The following is an 8530-nucleotide window of genomic DNA, read 5'->3' as shown; positions in this document are numbered from 1 at the left end:
CAGTCCAACGCGATCGTATGTTATCTGGATTGTTGGCTGGAATTGTGGGCTGGCTTGTTGTTGGCTGGCTTATTGTTGGCTAACTTGACTCAAGTCCATAACACAGTACCCCCTAGTTCCGTCGCCTCTGGGTTTTTAATACATGGGTTCCCACTGGGGCGAATCCCGAAAGTTTTCAAACGGGGTTGGGTGAGGGCGCCAGTCTCAGAATAGGTAAGTGAGTAGCACATACTGTAACATTGATTTGCCTTAAAAAATTTATAATTCAATGGCAAAACGTCTGCCCCCCCCCCCCCCCCCGATCTACCCCTGGTTTCCCTCTGATCCCCTCTGTCATTTCATGACAGTATAGGCCAAGCCTAGTTTCACCAAGTCACGTAGGTTAAAACTCTAAAAATGACCATTAAGTTTTCAAGTGGGTTGGTTTAGATGATAATGTCAACCCGGAAATTGACTGTGCACAGACAATAATAATGAGATCCACATGATCAGGTTTGTCTTTATTTATTAATAATTATAGATTATATTTAATTCATTCCGTATGTGTACTATCAAAATCTGATTTAAGTGTGGTGTAAGCAAAAATTTTAAGAGTAGGCCTAGTATTTACAAAGAATTAATAAAAACAAGACGTGTTGTTTAAAGGTTTTCAGAATTTCTTCAGACAATTTACTAGGCCCTAAGCCTACTATTGGCTAGGCCTAGCTATCCTATAGGAGTGTAGTGTACGGCGGTAGGCCTCCTAGATGTAGGCCTAGTAGGCTAGTTCATAGGCCTAGGTAGGTATGACTGAGTAATTCACTGCGGGCTAGCCTAGGCCTAGATAGACACTCAGAGGCTAGTAGGCCAGCGATCAGAAAGCATTTTTGGTCCAAGACCCCTGTAACCAATTATAGCTTATATGTTTCTAGGTATCCATCGCATTATTATTGAAGGAATAAAGAATTAAAAGAAGACTCAAATAATTTAAAAAGCCAACAGAACTAGGCTAGGCCTAGGAATTCTAAAAGATTGGTTGATACGGATGCCAGTCAACTCCCCCCCCCCCCCCCCCCAACTTGCCCCTTGCAATCTTGCCCCTTGCAAACTTGCCCCTTGCAATCTTGCCCCTTGCAATCTTGCCCCTTGCAATCTTGCCCCTTGCAATCTTCCCCCTTACAAACTCGCCCCTTAACAAACTCGCCCACTAACAAACTCGCCCCCTACAAACTCGCCCACTAACAAACTCGCCCATAACCTTTCTGTTATGTAGGAGGTACCTAGGTGGGTGAAATGTACCGTAAATTCTACTTTCTGCTATAGCGTACTTAGTAATAGTATTAATTTGATTAATTTGTCTTATTTACGATGCCTGACTAATACATTTTTGTATCTTTTCAGTATGAATGATTATTATAAGTTTTTTACGATTTTTATTGTTTCAGAGTCTTTCATTACAATTAATATGAATTTATTATAAGCATGTTTTTTAGTCCAGTATGTAGTGTTTGATATTGAAAAATAATGTTCTTTTACATTTTGAAAACAATGCAATATACTCTTTATTTATTGTCAAAATAAACTTTCGTTCCATTTGAGATGTGTTTTGCATACATAGGCCTACTTGGGTGAAATATAAAAATAACCATCTAAATAATACAAATCATCACATACTTATACACTTGTACAGCAAGTACAATAATTATGATGATCAGCAGATAGCAGACGATCTAAAGTTGGTGATATGTATAAAGTAGGTGAACACACGTAACACCTTCACTGTCATCGCACGTGTTTGCACCTAAAAATAGATTGTGTATTTAGCATCTGACCAGTAATGCGCCAACATTCCTGAAGGCGGCGTACAAAGAATGTCTGCTTACCCTGAAGAGTACTGTGGGAACCAAGTTAGTTGAGGGAGTTTCTTCTTGAGGGGAGAGTTTGTAAGGGGGAAAGATTGCAAGGGGCAAGGATGATGAATGAAGGAACTTTAACCATTTATATTTTATTGGTATGTGGCCCTAAATTAATTGTGTAGGTATGTGTTATGCCTATTTATTATTTTGATTTTGAAAATTTTTCCTAGCCAAACTAAGGCAAAAATTTACCTTTTGCCTTGTGTTAATATTTTTATTTTTCAATAAATTGTAATATTGTGTATGGCAGTTCGCCATGTAATGCTCAAGTTGGTGTGCCCGATTCCAATATATGTTCTGGATGCAAAGACTGGATCTTCACTATGTAATATTGTAGTGATATGACAAGCGAGATGGTTTACTTTTAATAACTGAACTGACTACATCTCTTCTGGTTATAATGCAAAGCGTTTATTTACTATTCTACTGCATGATATATACAATATATACAAGTAGGGTTGTGAGACGTAGTGTTTCCTTCAAGGTATCAGAAGGAAGTCTTCTCTAGATAACTTTACTTTTCATACAAGCTTGGGGTGTGGTGGACTTTCTCTGATTGGTTGAAAGATATCACCTTATCCTAATCATTTGACTATTACATCATTTTGGGGAGTTTCTATTGGTCAGATAATATAACAACTTTGGGGGTAGAACTTAACTTATATTTAGTAAACGAGCTGTCTCTCATTCGAGCTTATTTTATAAATCAAATGTAAGGAGTTGACCACTTGGGCTTTTTGTCACGAATTGGCTATTGTCCTGTCAAAGACTTCATATATACAATAATTAAGGAGACATTTAACAGATGTCTAATGGGTTAGTGAGGTAATGGTGTAGTGAGGTAAAAGTTCAGTCCAATGGTTTTATTGATTTGGCCTATATTAAGTTATCTTAATACTATATAACATCCCTTTCGGCTTTTTTTTTTTTTTTTTTTTTTTTTAAATGTTATATTTGATTATTGAGAAAAAATTAAAACAATTATATGGTATATTATTCAATCAATTATTAATTAAAAGGAAAGTTAAAACATGCAAAACATTCAATAATAAATTCAGTGTTTCCTTCGGTGCAAAAAGAGTAGAAGTTGAACTCATTGAAAATTTAAAACCCATCACAATCACTCTCTCTGTCTCTCTATTTTTTGAAAAAAAAATCATCTTAAACTACTAAAAACATCTTAACTACACTGATATGTACTTGGTCCGTAGATCATTGTAGTCATTGTGTGGGGGGTATTGGCATCCGATGGAAACCAATATGACTTAATGTCTATGGGGGGATTCCAAGCACAATATCAATTCATTATTAACTACAATTTAATCATGTATTCAAGGCAATGCGAAAAGAAATTGGCAACTGTATGTACCTTCCGTACAGTAGAGAATACTGACATTTGGAGTGTTGGCATCCCTGGTGCTCCAGGAAGAAATTTGTACCAACATGACTGCATGCTATATGTCGGTCCCGGTAAATACAGGATCGCTAAACAACTGATTTAACGACCTAGCCTCGCATTCCCGAATTGAACAATGAAAAAATCCCAATTAATGAATGAATAATAAATTGAAAAATAACTGAAACAAAGTGGAAAACAAATAATAAATTTAAAAATCAAATTGAAATCGAAAATCAAACTTGCAATATTTTTCTTTAATAGGAAAGAAAATCTAAAATACAAAGCCTAATAGCTACATATATTTGTCATTGTCATATACTTAACGTTTACCTTTCCATTGTTATTTTTACATTGCATACTCTACAGCATTCCCTACGATCAGCGGTTGTCGCATAGCAAACGCGATGACAGAGTTTGCTACAATATCTTAGAAACAGACAGTCCAACTTTTTTGTTGGGAAGGGTCCTCCGCAGAGAGTACATGGCTCGTTTCCTTTACGTTCATGTTTTTCCCAAAAGTGTATGCGTCTACGTGTGTAGGATTTGAAGTATTCATTGTAACGTGTGATGGAATAGCCATATGGTGAATTTTGGTTGACTCTGAGGTGTCGGTAAAGGTGCACGAATGGTATGCCAATGTTATTTTCTATTGTGGTGTAAAACCTGTAACACTGCAGTGCACCAATGTCTTTAGCAAGGGCTAGTATGACAAGTGACATATGGTGATAATTTGTTTCTTGATAATTAGAACTATTTGAGATACAATTGGCTATGCCATTTGTGTTAAGTGACAATTGTAAAAGTGGAGATTTGTGTAACGTTGAAATGTCTCTGTGGTTCCAAATATAGTCTATAATGGGACTAGTATCATTGTCGAAACAGCATAAATAATTTCCTATATGGATGAGTGATATCAATTTAATTTTACGAAACGGTGGCGTGTACTGTAGGTTTCCGAGATATACAAGAACGTTTTGAAGGTCCTCCCGCGAAAATGGCATATCGTCTGTTATTATTAAGATGATATGCCCATTGACATATTTACGCGCAGTGTTAAGGAATGGAGAATTGTTAAATAAAGCCTGCAATGACAATCGCTCCTTTATACATAAATCTGTAACGTCTAGTCTTGCCATATCCGACGTGTACGATCAAATCTTAAACTACAAAGTAAATAAAAGCAATATTCAAATGAGGTTCGCCACACTTTGCGACTAGTTGTTGAGATATGTCGGCCCGTCCGTACGTATTTTAATTTTATATACATTTCGTGTAGTCTTTCAACTCTACACCACCCTCAAGTGTGCTTTTCATATGAATATTGAATATAATGTCAATGCTTAACTAAGAAATCAAAAGTAAAACGTTTGTCGTAAGAATGCGTGACAATCGTGCATTTCGTTAAGAAACAAATTAACAGATTTAAGAATAAAAATTGCGTTTTGTAACGCCTTACATTAGCAATCAGTTATTAACTAAGACAGCAACCATTTGGTTGTTTTTCTGTACATAATATTTTTAATTTACTTGCATGTGAAGACTCAACAAGTGATCAATCTTGTTATTTAATGTCTTAGCGAAGTTAGGATTTAAAATTGTAATCTCATTTTAGTTAAATTATACATTTCGTATTATGAAGTTACAAACTCATAAAACAAATATAAATGAAAATCAAATCAAATATGCTAATGTATGTTAAACAGTTATTGGAGATTCTATGCATAATTATAGCAGGTTGTACTCAGTACTGTAAATTTCGTGATACTGGTACTCAATAATCTCCTGTTTATATAATATACACTCAAAGTAGACTTTCATACAATCATTACAAATGAAAAAAAACATAAATATATGATCGTCCATATATGTTGTTTAATTATAAATCGTTCAATCATATTAGTAATTTGTTATGTTATACAACTTCTTTAAGAATTGTTTTGGCGAACCGCGTATTTGTATTTTGTTTTCAAGTAAAATCTGTTTAACTAAATCTTTTAGTATCGGTGTATCTATCAATATTCCACCAAAATCTGCATTCTTTGAATTTATATTCCTTATTGCTAAGGTAATCTGTATCGAGTTTTGTGTACGAAACCAATACTTGTAAATGACCCGCTTTAAATCTTGCTCGTATTAAGGTCATAGTTGTATCGACTTGAGCTTCCATAAAACGGATTGTCGTTTAATTTGCTCCTCTTTCAATGGGTATGGTACAGCTAATCCCATATTATTCTCAATGTTGTCGACATATGGTTTGTAGTCAATTGGTTTCACCTTAGTGATGCACATAAAGACTGTTTTGTAATAGCCTAAAGTACTGCTCTACTGGGATCTAGGCTAAGGCTAGGCATAGGCTAGTACCACAGTAGGATAGAAGCTTCCATTGATTAAATACTGTCTCTTATACACATCTAGATGTGTATAAGAGACAGATATAATTCAAGTGGCACGTCTCTGTAATTTACATTTTTATTTTGCTTATCCACTAATCTATGTTCTTGTGGCTGAGGTATGCGTCTGATTGGTGGAGGTGGTAGTACTATAGGTTGTAAAATTGACCTTGGTTGTGTTGAAGTAATTTGTTTGTGTTGTGTGTCTGTTGTTGGTGTAGTGTTTGGTGAGGAATGTGGTCATGTGTCTGCTGTCACTGGTTGTTGATTAATAGTGCTGGGTTGAGTCTGTTTTGGTTTGTGGAGGTCAGGTATGTGAAGATTCCTTTTCTTAGCATATGACCGTGTTACTGGCCTGTCAATTCTGGATGTTGTTGGGTTGAGTGTATCTACTTCAGAACAGTTCAATGCGATTGGAACAATTTGGTCAATTTCTGAATCATCATCGCGTGGTGCTCTTGATAAAAAGTCGGCCAATACTAATTCTGTTCCTTTCTTATACCCAATTTTGAACGCGTAACCTGATAATTTCAAGATAAGTTTCTGTAGACGATTAGTACACGGTTGATTTTTAGAATTCCAAATTTGTACAATAGCTGAGTGGTCTACAAATGCATTAAATTCACATCCTTTCAATATATGTGTAAATGCTGAAATGTTAATATAAAGGTCAAATAGTTCTAGTTCTGTAACGCTGTAGCGTTGACAAGCGTGTGGTAATACCTTAGAATAATAACCAATTATGTACTCTTCACCATTAATGGTTTGTGTCAAGTACGAACCTGTGGCTGTCCTAGACGTATCACTGTAGATAGTGAATGTACCTTCTTTTCGTGGCATTTGAAGAATTGGCGGTTTTATCATCAATTCCTTAATTTTGTCAAAAGCAATGGTGTTCGTTTGTCCATACAAATTTACGTTTTTTGTAATGGGCTTAGTATTGCCTGCATTTGTGGAAAGAAATTAGATACATAATTGACGGCACCAATAAATCATTTAGTTTCTTTATGCGTTCTTGGTTGTGGCAACTTTCTAATCGCTGTGCATCTGTTACCCAATGGCGTAATGCAAGCATAGCCCGATGAATTGATCAAGATTCTATGTCCCATGTATTGGACGTCGTTTTGAAACAATTTGCATTTCTTAGGGCATACTCTAAAACCGTTTGTTTGAAGAGCTTGTAATACTGAGATAAGGTGTTTACTATGTGCAGCCTTATCTGGACTAAATATAATTATATCGTCATGATGTGCAATGCAAGACTGTCTTGAATTTGGAATATCATTTAAGATTTCATCGATTTTGGCTTGAAATATGCCAGGTGAAACATTTAATCCTTGTGCTAATCGTTTGTAGTAGTAATGTTTTCCTCCGTGATAGGATGCTATCCCTGTATATTGTTGGGCAATTACGGTAACACACTTTATTCACCCGTGTTGTACATAGCATATTATATCGCCATCTTGTCGTCCCAGCATACAATGCTACTGCATGCAACAGTGGACTCTCACTTTGCACTTTATGCATTGAATACATTGTAAAAGAGGACAAATTTTTAGTCTAGTATAAGCAGGCTGCACTTTAAACTGATCCACTGGGGTAGAGTGGATTGTAATTAAAAAATACTGTACTGTATGTGAACTCCTTTACAATACCGTACTCGCTCGAATAATCGTCCAGCAAAAGTTTCAACCCTCCCCATTCAATCGGGAGTCTCCCAAATTTACATGCTATCTCCCGGCCTCCCGAATTTGTTCAAGTTCTCCCGAATTTCAAAAACTAGGCTAGGCCTAGTTATGTTGTACTTGCAGTACAACCACAAAATTTTAACGTATGGCCCGTAAAAAAAAAACCATGGGATTCGCAGGGTAAAATAGATAAAATTAATTACTAGGCAACATGAGTGAAAAACAATAGGTAGCCGCTTTTCACTAATTGGTGGGAATGGGGCGCCCTTCACCTGCAAATTCTTCCGTCTCCCGATTTTTTAGGTCTAGGGGTTGGAATGTCTGGTTCAGGCACCTTGCAAACACAGATGAGAACGTGCTGAAAAGCACATTGTTGGGAAAAAAAATAGATGAAGTACCTGATAAATGTATTAGAATAAAGTTGGGAAAGATACTGTCCAGGAAGCTGTCATTTGTCCAGAAGAAATATCCTCATTTTGAAATTGACATAAAAGGAAAATGTGAATCCACTCCACAGCTCAAATCATGCCAACCACAGTCTCAGGATTGATTGGATTTTATTGGCTTGCTAAAAAAATCACTTGATATTGTTTTAAAAAATGAATGAAAGTCAAACGGGGCACTTATTCACGCAAGTACGGTATTCAATTTTTTAGGGCAACCTTTGTCATGTAATATAGATCCATTAGACTGAGTAAATGGATGATGAGTAAGGCTGTGTCTCTGCAGCACTTATTCCCAATAAATTATCGGAGAGCAGCCATTTCATTGTTTTTCGCTGTGGAAACAGGGCCCAAAGTTTCTGATAAATGTTTGGATGCCTCAAACAGCTGTGCTTGGCGGTGCCTGGCTGGGCCTAGGTCTATCCCTACCTATTATTTATTGTACACCAAACAAAGCTAGCATTCTTTCTGTCTTCTTTTCAATCACTATAGAAGTACTGTACAATGAAACACTATTGTGACAGTACATTTCCTAGAGTGAAATAGTACTAACGATTTCGCTCCTGGCCTAGGCACATCCATCTCGCACAAAATAAAGGTCACCTGCTAGGTCAACAAAACGGATGTTCTGATGTTGAACACATGGCATTGTTAATAATTTACCGCTTGAGTGGCCGAGCGGTAAGGCAGGGGCGCCGCTAGCTACAGCCTTTAA

The 8530-nt window shown here is 36.4% G+C and overlaps 1 protein-coding gene across 1 annotated transcript in view; it reads left to right on the top strand.

The window, feature by feature from the left end:
- Positions 1–334: 334 nt before the first annotated feature.
- LOC117114031 (interleukin-1 receptor-associated kinase 4-like) overlaps positions 335–8530 on the top strand; it is a 38433-nt gene continuing 30237 nt past the window's right edge. Inside the window, exon 1 of the mRNA XM_033257563.1 lies at positions 335–492. The gene's annotated coding sequence lies outside the window, so the exon portion shown is untranslated. The remainder of the gene's footprint in view (positions 493–8530) is intronic.

Source organism: Anneissia japonica, unplaced genomic scaffold (assembly GCF_011630105.1).
Source record: "Anneissia japonica isolate Jap-2015-1 unplaced genomic scaffold, ASM1163010v1 scaffold288208_len475333_cov186, whole genome shotgun sequence".
Classification (NCBI taxonomy): Eukaryota; Metazoa; Echinodermata; class Crinoidea; order Comatulida; family Comatulidae; genus Anneissia; species Anneissia japonica.
This window is presented reverse-complemented; position numbering and strand designations above follow the sequence as displayed.